We start from the raw sequence: 11,555 nt of genomic DNA on the forward strand, positions 1-11,555 counted from the left end.
CACAAACACAAAGAATCTAGTTGTCACATAAAGGTAGTATCACTATAAGAGAAATTTTTATATTTTAATATATTTTATTATAATTTGAAATTGATTTAATAATGTTTCTAAAATGTACGCAATATGCAGTCTGGATCGTCACACAAAACACTACGAGTGATGTCCGTGCATTACCTGAAAAATGTCAAGTTCAGTGTGTACTTTCCTCAGCTCCATTTAAATTTGAATTCACATACCAACCAGTGACCAATAGCAACCAAAATTAAGAGCATTATTGTAGAAATACAAAGCCCCTTCTGAAGATAAACTAGACTACAGTTCTAAGTTCTGTCATGCAAACTTCCAACACAGACAGCCTTTGAGGATTTCTTTCTCCACAGCAAGCCAGAAGAGGGGAGGATTACCTACCCCACACCAAGCCAACAGAAGAGGGCTTCAACAAGATAACTGGGAAAGATTAGAGGTGTCTACAAGTAGGGGAAAAGGACATTTCCCTCCTCTGCTGGGCACCTAATGAACTGCCAAAGTCATGGACTCATCCTGGTGAAGTCATTGGTGTATAGAATGGTGAGAAGGTTCTTGGAAGTTTGATATATGTGCCCTCGAATCTGGGAGCATCCATGAGCCTAGAAACCTGTGCCTCCTCCACTGGAGAATGGAAGGTAATAGGGCGTCTTCCTACATATCCACCATCTTGCACTGCAAGTTTACATGTGTTTCCCTTAGGTTAAATGGACATCAAAGAATGGTAACAGGGCTATGGGTGACCATCTAAGTATCCTGTCCCAGAGTGAAGCCTGCCAGGGTGAGGGGACCTCAGCAATAGGAGACTGTGATTCCCACCACACGGGCAGTTGCTGAGGGGAAGGGGCATTATGAGAGTAAAGGCAGGGACTTCTCTGGTGGTCCAGTGGTTAAGACTCTGCACTTCCAATGCAGGGGCCCAGGTTCAATCCCTGGTCAGGGAACTAGATCCTGCATGCTGCAACTAAGATCCTGTATGCAGCAACTAAGACCTGGAGTAGATAGATAGATAGATAGATTGAATGAATGAATGAATGAGTAAAGACAGACAGTACTTTGTCCATGTCAGAATCCAAGCAGAGTCTCTTAAAGAGTTCATAGCCTGCATCCCAGCAAGAGAATCAGTATTTGGGCTGCACCAGATTACAATACCACCAATTAGGTAAGTTATTAGTCCCATATTTTCTAATTCTGCCTCCTCTAACTCGACCTTGGAGAAGCCAGAGGCAGCAAAGGGAATAAGTGGATGTATTAGTTATCGATCACTGCCTAGCAAATTACTCTAAAATTTGCAGCCTAAACCAAAAATAAACATGTCTTTTCCAACAAGTTTCTGTGATCAGGAATTTGGGAGTGGCTTAGTTGGGTGTTACTGGCTCAGGGTCTCTCAAGATATTATAGTCTAGATGTTGGCAAGGGCTGCAGTCATCTGAAGGCTTGACTGGGCCTGGAGAATCTACTTTCAAGGTGGCTCACTCACGTGTCTGTGGAGCTGAGGTTGGCTGTTGGCAGGAAGTCTCAGTTCTTCACCATTTGGAACTCTCCATAAGGCTGCTTGAGTGTATTCAAGACACGGTTGCTGGTATCCCCAGAGCAAGTGAATCAAAAAAGAACAAGTCAGAAGCCAACATATCAGTTTTGAAAGCCATATGCCATAATTTCTGCCATGCCCTTATACACGTGAGCCCTTTTTTTGGTGTGGGAGGGGACTGCACGAGGGTGTGAATATCAGGAGGTGAGAATCACTGAAGAGATGCATAGTTAGGATAGAGCTAAACTTGGAAGAGGAGAGAGGCTTTGAACAGGACTTGCAATTGTTTTATTTATTTATTTATTTATTTGGCTGCGCAGCATGTGGGATCTTAGTTCCCTAACCAGAGATCAAACCTGTGCCCCCCGAGACCTGGGACATTACCATCCTCTCGCACCCCACTCTCTTTCCTGCAACAAAAGAACAAAGGAGGGATATTTGCCTTATACATACTTGTGTAAATACAGAAAATACATCAGCAAATTTATTTGTTTCCACCTCAGAAGCAAATCAAGATCCAATGCTTCTCACTTCTCTTGTGCTCCTGTTCTGGGTGAGGTACCATCTTCCTGCATGGACTTCTGGGACCAGTCTCGTGGCTTCCCTCTCAGCCCCCAGAGTCTCATCTCCACACAAAGCCAGAGTGGTTCTTTGAAAACACATCCAGATCACGTCACTGCCCTGCTAAAAACCGTTTAGTAGCATCCCTTCCCACTTAGTAAAATCTAAATTTTAAAATACCATTTTCTGATTCAGAAATTCCACTTTTGGGTATATATCCCAAAGAATGGAAAGCAGAGACTCAAACAAATCTTTGTACCCTCACGTTCATAGCAGCACTATTCAGAAAAGCCAAAAGGTTGACAATTATTTGTCAACAGATGCATGGATTAACAAAACGTGCTGTATACATGTACTAGAACATTATTCAGCCTTAAAAAGGAAGGAAACTCTGACATGTGCTACAGTATGGATGAACTTTGAAGACATTATGCTAAGGGAAATAAACTAGTCAAAAAAGGAAAAAATAAAATAAAGTATCAATACCATTCTCTAGCCAGAAAAAAAAAAAAGTCCTCCTTACCAAGTACCCTATCACACAACCCTTTGTCAAAATCTTTCAAGAAAACTGTTTGAAGAAAATATTTTGGTTGCTATGCCTCTTCAATGTTCAGAAAAACTATCTAAAGCTTAGAAATCAGGCTGAAAGCTGCTTGCACGACTTTTTAATGTCCAACAAGTCCACTGAAGGGTCCTCAGGCTCTGGGAATATAATGCATGTTGACTTAGAACCAGTCTTTTTACAATTCTGTCAAGTTCCAGGTTAATTTATAGAAAACAGATAAGGAGAGGTTCCTCAAAGGTTTGGGTTTATTGCCTTGTAGCTCATTAATCCGTTTTGTATCTGATTTAACAATCTTATTTTTAGCCTTCCTTCTTTCATTTATTAATCCACTTTCTCCTATCTCCTTAGAACCTGCATTGTCACACAGCTGGTTCCCTCATTAATGAATTGATTGAAACTTTGACTTGGGCTCACTATGTGAAGTGTATGAAAAGTGTGTTTATAACATTTTTTTCTAATCACATAATTTTTATTTTCTATTTATTCAAAGACTTCTCTTAGATTTATTTAGGCATAGCTTTTTACTTTATGTCACTCTGGATCATACACAAAAGGGAAATATAAGTGAAAATGATTGGTTAAGGAATCCCTAAATCCTCTTAATACTTACAGGCTAAGTCTTCTACTAAACTTTCCAACGCAGCATCATCAGTGTCTGTGTTTTTCCACAGGCAGTGGTGATGTAACATTCCTTAAAATTGTGCTCCTGAATTCAGTTGTCTCCTGAATATTCCAATTCAGCAAGTTTGGATGCTTGCAATTTCTGGCTTTGCATGTAGTCTTTAATTCTTATTCAAATATTTCAGTAATGAGGTATAAATACAGCTTCATCTACAAGATCTTTTCTTAGGTCGTTAAAGTATTTTATTATTGCTTTGCAGAAAAATATGGAATTGTGGGCATTTTTTTTTTGTTTGTCCAAAAAAATTTGCTTCATTACCATTGTTGACCGAAAAATAAAAGCATAATGTGAAAGTTGTGAGTTAAGTTTTATCTGGGGTCTAATGAGGACTATAGCCCAGGAAACAGCCTCTCAGATAGCTATGAGGAATTGCACCAAAGAGGCAGGGGGGAGGTCAGTATATCTATGATTTTAATGAAGGGGGATACATGCAATCAAACACACATTTTGGCAGAAGGTTGCTGCTAGTCATGAGAAGCAGATGTCTCCGTTAATGATTTTAGTGCTTTTCTAGATAGGAGTAGATGCAAGAAATTGGGCTCATAAAATTTTCTCCTGAAAATATCTAGCTATCTGAAGGCCTGCTCTACCAGTTTTCCCCAGAGCACAGAGTGCCCAATTCCTGGTCTCCACCTTGAACTCCTTTCAGGGTGTGTTGAAGGTCAGCGACTGCAGTGGCTAGTGACTTCATTCTTGTAGAACCAGATGGTGAGTGACAATTTTCAGTTGACACTGGTCAGGACTCCCCTGGGCCTATGGGGACCATAGAGAGTCACCAAGAGTGCAGAAGGCAGTGGGGCAAAGCCTCTGTGCCTGGGTGGAGTCATTCCTGTTGGTGACTAGTTCTGAGGTATAGATGTTGAGGGCAAGAAGTTTCTTCCCCAGAGAAGACTCAACTCTAGTTGAGTTGATGGAGGCAGTAAGAACAACACGTGTCCTGCAGGGCTCTTCCTCTTAGTGTTCTCCTCTGGCTGCTCCCACTGGTCCTTTATTCCCTTCTCCCCATCCATTTCCCTTCAGTTCTCACATCACCTCTACATCCTATAGGGTGTTGCCCACTCTTGGTTCTCAAGATAAAAGCTTCTTTCACTTCTTTTCTTTCTTGATAGATCTCAGGAAGAGCCTAAATCTTCAGCATAAAGAAGATATTTCCTTTTTCTAAAGGGCAGGGGAGACTCTGCCAATTTAGTTAATCCATTCAAGAGGAGAGAGAGGTTTTCTTTCCATCCTGGAGAACATTTCTCTACTCTTTTCTTTCCTTGCCCCACAAGGGGCCGAATGATACCTTCCATGAAAGAAAACAACCATCGAAGCAAATATTTTTTAATACTTAAAAAAACAATCAACAGAAAATTTATAACTACAATCTTGAAAACTGAAACAGGAGGGAGCATAATGAAAGAATATTTTGGTGACTTTTAAGTCATGTTAAAATAGTAATTCAGAGAGGGGATTCTGTTGTTGTGTTTCCAACATGTGAATAGCATCAAATGTAGATTGTTGCCGAGTCCAAGCTTGCTCTGCTTGCCGCATGACAGGCCAGTAAATTGGGAGATGTGGTGTTGAGACAAGGAATAGCGACTTTATTTAGAAAGCCAGCAGACCAAGAAGATGGTGGACTAGTGTCCCCAAAAACCATTTTATTGGGGTCTGGACGCCAGTTTCTTTTATAGAACAGAGAGGAGGAGGAGGTGAGGAAGTAAGGCAAAAAGGTCATTAGTTTTGTAAAATATCTCCTGGCTTGGCCAGCATTGGGGAGGGGATGTGTTAATTTCTTCTTTTCTGCAGCCATTCACAGGTGGGCAGGATCAGACTGTCTCCCCGTCAGCTGAACAAAGACACTTTAGTTTAACATTCAGGCAGAGGGTCAGGGTTCCCTGAGGCAGGCTGTTATGTATGATTATAATAACAAAAGGAATGAAAAGAAAAGGTGAATGTAAAAGAAACAGATCCAACATGGAGTCAGATTTTGCTCTTCCCTGTTACAGGATGAGCCCCAACTTCATCTCCAGAGTTCTAATCCCACATATCCAACATCTTATGGAGCATTTCCACTTTATTCTTTTTAAAAATTTTATTTATTTATTTTTTGGCTGCGTTGGGTCTTTGTTGCTGTGCACGGGTTTTCTCTAGTTGTGGCGAGTGGGGGCTACTCTTCATTGCAGTGCGCGGGCTTCTCATTGCAGTGGCTTCTCTTGTTGTGGAGCACGGGCTCTAGGTGCGCGGGCTTCAGTAGTTGTGGTGCGCAGGCTCAGTAGCTGTGGCTTGCAGGTTCTAGAGTGCAGGCTCAGTAGTTGTGGCACATGGGCTTAGTTGCTCTGCGGCATGTGGGATCTTCCTGGACCAGGGATTGAACCCATGTCCCCTGCATTGGCAGGTGGATTCTTAACCACTGTGCCACCAGGGAAGTCCCCCACTTTATTCTTTGTAAAATGAAATACTGAAATTTTCTTTGGGGAGGGAAGCAGCTGCCATCCCTGCCTTTCTTACTGAATGCAAGTTTGTATGCCTGATGCACATCAAGGCCAAACAAACCAAAATGTTGGAGTTTGGAGCAGGGAAAGGTTTATTTTAGGGCCAAGCAAGGAGAACAGGTGGCTCACACTCAAAAACCTTGAACTCCCTGATGGTTTTTGGCGAAAAGTTATTATAGGCAAAATTTGGGGTGTCTGCAGGGTGTGTGACTTTCTTCTGATTGATTCGTGATGAGGTAACATGTTGGTGCTTCCAGGGCTCTTAATCACTAGCTTGAAGTTTCCATCCTCCACCTGGGTGGGGGCCTTAGTTCCTGCAGAAGAACTCAAAGATATTGTTTTGTATATCCCTTCTATAACCAGGGATCCTGCACTATAGTTTCTTGATTGTTCCTCCTTTGTTTCTGCTTTCCCTTACTTCCCTGATTAGCAACTGCTTGAATCAGCTCTGTGGTATTCGGGAAGGTCTGGGAGGCTGAAGCCTTTATCCTGAAAATAAGAAACCGGGGACAAGGAAAGGTTTTTTTTACCTGGGAGGGCCCCATAGGGTTCTGCTTAGTTTCAACTTTCTCTCCCCTCCTTAGAGTGTCTCACTGAAAATATAATAAGCTCCATAAGAGACCCTAAATTGGATTTTGTAACGCAAGATCAAGGTCTTCTGATCCTTGGAACTGTAAACACCTACTGCCAAAATTAATTCAGAAATCTCTCATATGTGTAGATCATGCAAAGAGGAGATAAACACAGGCACATTCACTTGTCTGCTAAGGAAATAAGAGGCATTTCATTGCCTTTCACTCAAGAGGCATTCATTTCTTTCTTCTACTTTACTGTACAAAACTGCATGAAATTGTGACCAGATTTTGTAGTCATTTTCATGTTACCTTACATGTATGTGTAAATCTGATCTTATTCACTCAGTAATCAACTGTTTCTCTCTCTTCTATATCAGTACTCTTAAAGTAACCAGATTGAGCCCAAAATGGAGTCACTCATGCTAAAACACATTAGCAAACCAAAACTTAACTGTTTCTTTTATTTTTTTGGCTGCACTGGGTCTTAGTTGCGGCATGTGGGACCTTTAGTTGCAGCATGTGGGATCTTTAGCTGTGGCGTGTGGGATCCAGTTCCCTGACTAGGGATTGAACCTGGGCTCTCTGCATTGGGAGCATGGAGTCTTAACCACAGGACCACCAGGGAAGTCCCTTACCTGAGTTTCTATGCTCAGCTCTCCCAGAGAAGGAAGGTCAATGTCAACCAGTCAGCACTTTCCTGCTTAGCTCAGGGTACCCGATGGCTCCAAGCCTTCCCTCTGCTCTATGTAAGGGTGGTAACCCTGCTTTAACCAATCAGCACATGCTCAGTATAACTTCCTCGTTCCTGCTCGCTTTGGTCTATAAAAATCTCTCGCTTGAAACTCCTTTCTCTCTGCTAGATTGGATGCCACCCAATTCATGACTTGTTGAATAAAACCAATTAGATCTCCAAATTTACTCAGCTGAATTTTGTTCTTTAACAGTAGAGAGGGCCGTTTGTTGGCAGAGCTGTTTTATTTCCCCTGAGCTCCTCAAATTCCTCAAATTCTATGCACTCAAACCAGAATTCACCAATTTCCTGCATCACTGAAATGTGTAACTCAGACTGGGACTTGAACCCATGTGCCAGGGCTTGAAACCAGCCAAAACCCAGATGGGACCTGAATGCATGCTCTTTTAACTGAGGTCACACACCGGGCCTCAGGACTTAATGAAGCTCAGGCTCTTGATATCTCATCAGAGAAAGAATTCAGTGAGAGACAAAGTGACAGGTAAGAAGTGGATTTATTTAGAGAGAAACACACTCCACAGACAGAGTGTAGGCCATCTCAGAAGGCAAGAGGCCCCGAAATATGGGGTGGTTAGTTTTTATGGGCTGGGTAATTTCGTAGGCTAATGAGGAGGATTATTCTGACTATTTTGGGATAGGGGTGGAGATTTCCAGGAATTGGGCCACTGTCCACTTTTTGATCTTTGATGGTTGGCCTCAGAACTGTCATGGTGCTGGTGGGTGTGTCACTTAGCTTATGCTAATGTATTACAATGAGCCTATAATGAGGCTCAAGGTCCACTGGAAGTCAAATCTTCTGCCATCTTGGGTCTAGTTAGTTCTAACCAGTTTTTGTCATGTCCTATGGCTATGTCATTCTTTTAAAGGTTCTGTCTTCCCCCTTCCCTCCTGTTTCATCCTCTGACCCAGGCTTCCTCTTAAACCTAAGAATGACAACAAATTCACACCTAGGCACCAAAGGTAGAGACCTATGTTATCCATGGCCTACCATTTCCTTTATTCATTCCACAAATATTTACCGGGGACATTTTCTGTGCCGGACACTGTTTTGGGCACTGGAAGACAGAACTCTGAACAAAACAAAGTCCTCCTGGAGTTTACAGTCTGTTGGGGGAAAAGACAATGAACAAATCGTTAACTTAATATCAGGTAGTGTGTGATAAGTGTATGAAATTGTAGGGGAGCAAAATTTGCTACCCCATGATGTGTCTCTTTGGCATGAAGATTATTTTAGGCTGATTATTTTTAAGAAACAGAAGACTCAGTAAGTCTTTCTTTTTACCTCCCCCCGAACTGCCTAAAGAATATTGATAAAGGACATATTCTAGAACAGAGCTATCACCAGAGATATCTGCAAAGAATATGGGCTAGGGGTGGTGGGGGAAACTCAGCAGGGCCTAGAGATCAGAGTCCACTCTGTGTCTCATTGTCTCTGCAAGGCCCAGCAAACATTAGCTTACCAAACATTTGCTTTTCCATCTCCAAGTGAACTGCCTTCCTCCCCTCTGAAGTCCCAAACCACTAGCCCCAACATCCTCTTTTGTCTTTAGCTGAAGGTGGTATTTAAGGTGAGGGCTTTGGCCACTTTGGTGAGTTACTCAGTTCTCCAGGGTTTCTCCCATGTATACGTGTTATTAAACTATTGTTTGATTCTCCTGTTAATTTGTCTCATGTCAATTTAATTCTTAGGCCAGCCAGAAGACCATAGGACGGTAGAGGAAAATTTCTTCCTCCCTGACAAAGTAAAATAAAGAAAGTTGAGGAACACAGAGAGTAGCAGGGAGTGGTGGCTAGAAAAGGCTCCATGGTGACATCTGATCAGAGACCTGAATGCAGTGAAAAAGTGAAGCAGACAAAGATTTTGAGCATGGTTGTAGCTCAATGAGGCAAAGGAAGAGGGGTGTGTAAGGAGGTCCAAGAGATATGCAAGGCCAGGCCCCCTAAGACATGCAGGCTGTCCAGGGACTTGGATTTCAATACAAGTATGTCGGGAAGCCATTGGGGGGTTTGAGCAAGAGAATAACACAGTATGATATAGGTTTTAGAAGCCTCCCTGAATCTCTTCACCCTGCAACCAGATGGTCCTCCCCATTCTTTCTTCCTCTTCCTCCTTTGTCTCCTCCTGTTTTCTCATTTCTTCTTAATGAAAAGAGCTCTACTGATTGTGTTGATTGTAAATATTTTGTACACTTATTGTAAAATATTCAAACAGAATAGACAAAAATATTATTAAGTAAAGGTTGAGTGAAATCTCATGGATAACATTTTGGTACATCTTAGTAGTATTTTAGTAAATACAGAGAGGGTTCTTAGAATACAAATATACTCACTTTACTCCTTGAATCAAAGCCTTTTAATAGTCTTTCATTGCGTAACCGAGCAGGAGCCTAGGGAACCTTCCCAGCGCAGACGCCTCCCCCATAAAGCAGACTCCCTCTGCTTTAGCTCCTCTCTGAAGAACCTCGATAATAGTATCTGATGCACATTTCCTGAGTTGTTTTTCGGGTGTGAAAACCCCCCACCAAATGGAAGATGTTAACTACTTGATGACCAAGAGAACATAACTCCCAGACCTACTGGAGCCTGAGGACCGATAATGTTAACCCCTGTGAAATCGCCCTGTTACCTCACTATCAATCAATCAGAGAATTGTGCACAAGCTGATCACATACCCTGCGACTCTCCCTCACCTGGCCTTTAACAATGCCTCCCTAAAAACCCATCAGGGAGTTTGGGCTTTTTGAGCATGAACTGCTCCAGACTCATTGTCTGGTGCCTTACAATGAATGCTGCACTTTCCTTCACCACAACCCGGTGTCAGTATATCGGCTTTACTGTGCACAGGCGAGTGGACCCAGGTTTGGTTCGGTAACAATTGCTCTTCAGATGAAATTTATATCCTCTATGTTGAGCTCTTTCATCACTTCTCCATCCTGCTCTTTTTTGCATCAGGACCTCTGCAGAGTCCCAATGCCCCACTCTCCTGCACCCAGCTAAGCCTTCTCCCATAGCCTCTCAGACTCTCCACTTGTGCCTCAGTCTCCCCGCCTTATAGCCCGGCTCTCTCTCTATGGACTGTGAGCTTGGAGGGCAGTCAGACTGCCAGTACCTAGTTCAGTGCCTGGTATGTAAGAGGAACCATGAATTATTTTTCAGTGAATGCATGAGACAGCTTTGATTCTATATATCCCATTCAAGAGCCATTTAAATATCAACTGGATACCAGATTCTATTCTGTTACCAAGAAGATAAAAGATTCTTATGACAAGGCTCCCCTCCTCAAGGTTTTCACAGTCTCTTGCTTGTCCTTCAGAGATGTCTCTAAACTAGAGTAAGGCAGTTCTTCAGGCTGTGTCAGCTTGATCCAAATATGCTTTATGGATATCACCTTTAGCTGTAATTCTGGGATTCCAAATACTCTTATGACCTGCTATTTTTTCTATTAACTGTTTCAAGATAAATCAGTGCAATGAGGATTTTCCCTTCCATTTAAAAATTGTGGTAAAATATATATGCAACGTAAAATTAGCCTTTTAACCATTTTAAGTGTACAATTCAGTGGGATTAAGCACATTCACAATGTTGTGCAACCACCACCACTATTTCCAAAACTTTTTCATCACCCCAAACAGAAACTCTGTACCCATTAAGCAATAACTCTCCAATCCCCCTCTTTTCAGCCCCTGGTAACATATAATCTACTCTGTGAATTTACCTATTCTAGCTATTTCACTTGTATGTGGAATCATACATTTGTCCTTGGGTATCCAGCTTATTTCACTCAACATCATGTTTTCAAGGTTACAATGAGTCTTTTTATTTTCATTTTTACTTTTTTTTTTTTTTTAAAGTATGGGGGAAAATGTTTGGTCTACTACCCACTTATAAATAAATCAGTGCAATGATATTTCTTATTTTCATTTTTGCTTGGAATATCTTTTATAACATGGAGTAAATGCTTAAAAATTCTATTTGCGTTTTCTCCTTCCTTTGGTTTTGGCTCATGTACTTATGACATGTTCTTTCTACAGGGGCCTTATTCTATCTCTCATCCCACTCCAGTTTTCCCTGCTCCTGAGATGTTTGCATACACTTACCAGAGTGACAAGAGTTCTTGACCTTACATCTGGGGGAGTGGATGACATTATTCCTTGGGTATCCTGTTCTCTCTCCCCAAATCTAGGACGGGAATATCTTGAAGCTGGAGTAAGAGAACATTTTGGATTGCCTGCTGTTCATTGCCTTCTGGTTTTATTTCACATTCAGTCATAATTTTTCTCTCAGTGGTCATGGGCAAGATTGTGACCATTCCTTCAAGTTCTTCAGTTCCTTTTTCTTTTTTTAAAAAAATAAATTTATTTATTTATTTTTGGCTGCTTTGGGTCTTTGTTG

General features: G+C 41.8%; 1 non-coding gene across 1 annotated transcript; it reads left to right on the forward strand.

Moving 5' to 3' along the window:
- Nucleotides 1-896: 896 nt before the first annotated feature.
- Nucleotides 897-968, forward strand: TRNAG-UCC (transfer RNA glycine (anticodon UCC)). The gene has a single exon. It is a non-coding gene; the product is annotated as a tRNA-Gly (tRNA).
- The last annotated feature ends 10,587 nt before the right edge of the window (nucleotides 969-11,555 follow it).

This window comes from Balaenoptera ricei, chromosome 9 (assembly GCF_028023285.1).
Source record: "Balaenoptera ricei isolate mBalRic1 chromosome 9, mBalRic1.hap2, whole genome shotgun sequence".
Taxonomy (NCBI): domain Eukaryota; kingdom Metazoa; phylum Chordata; class Mammalia; order Artiodactyla; family Balaenopteridae; genus Balaenoptera; species Balaenoptera ricei.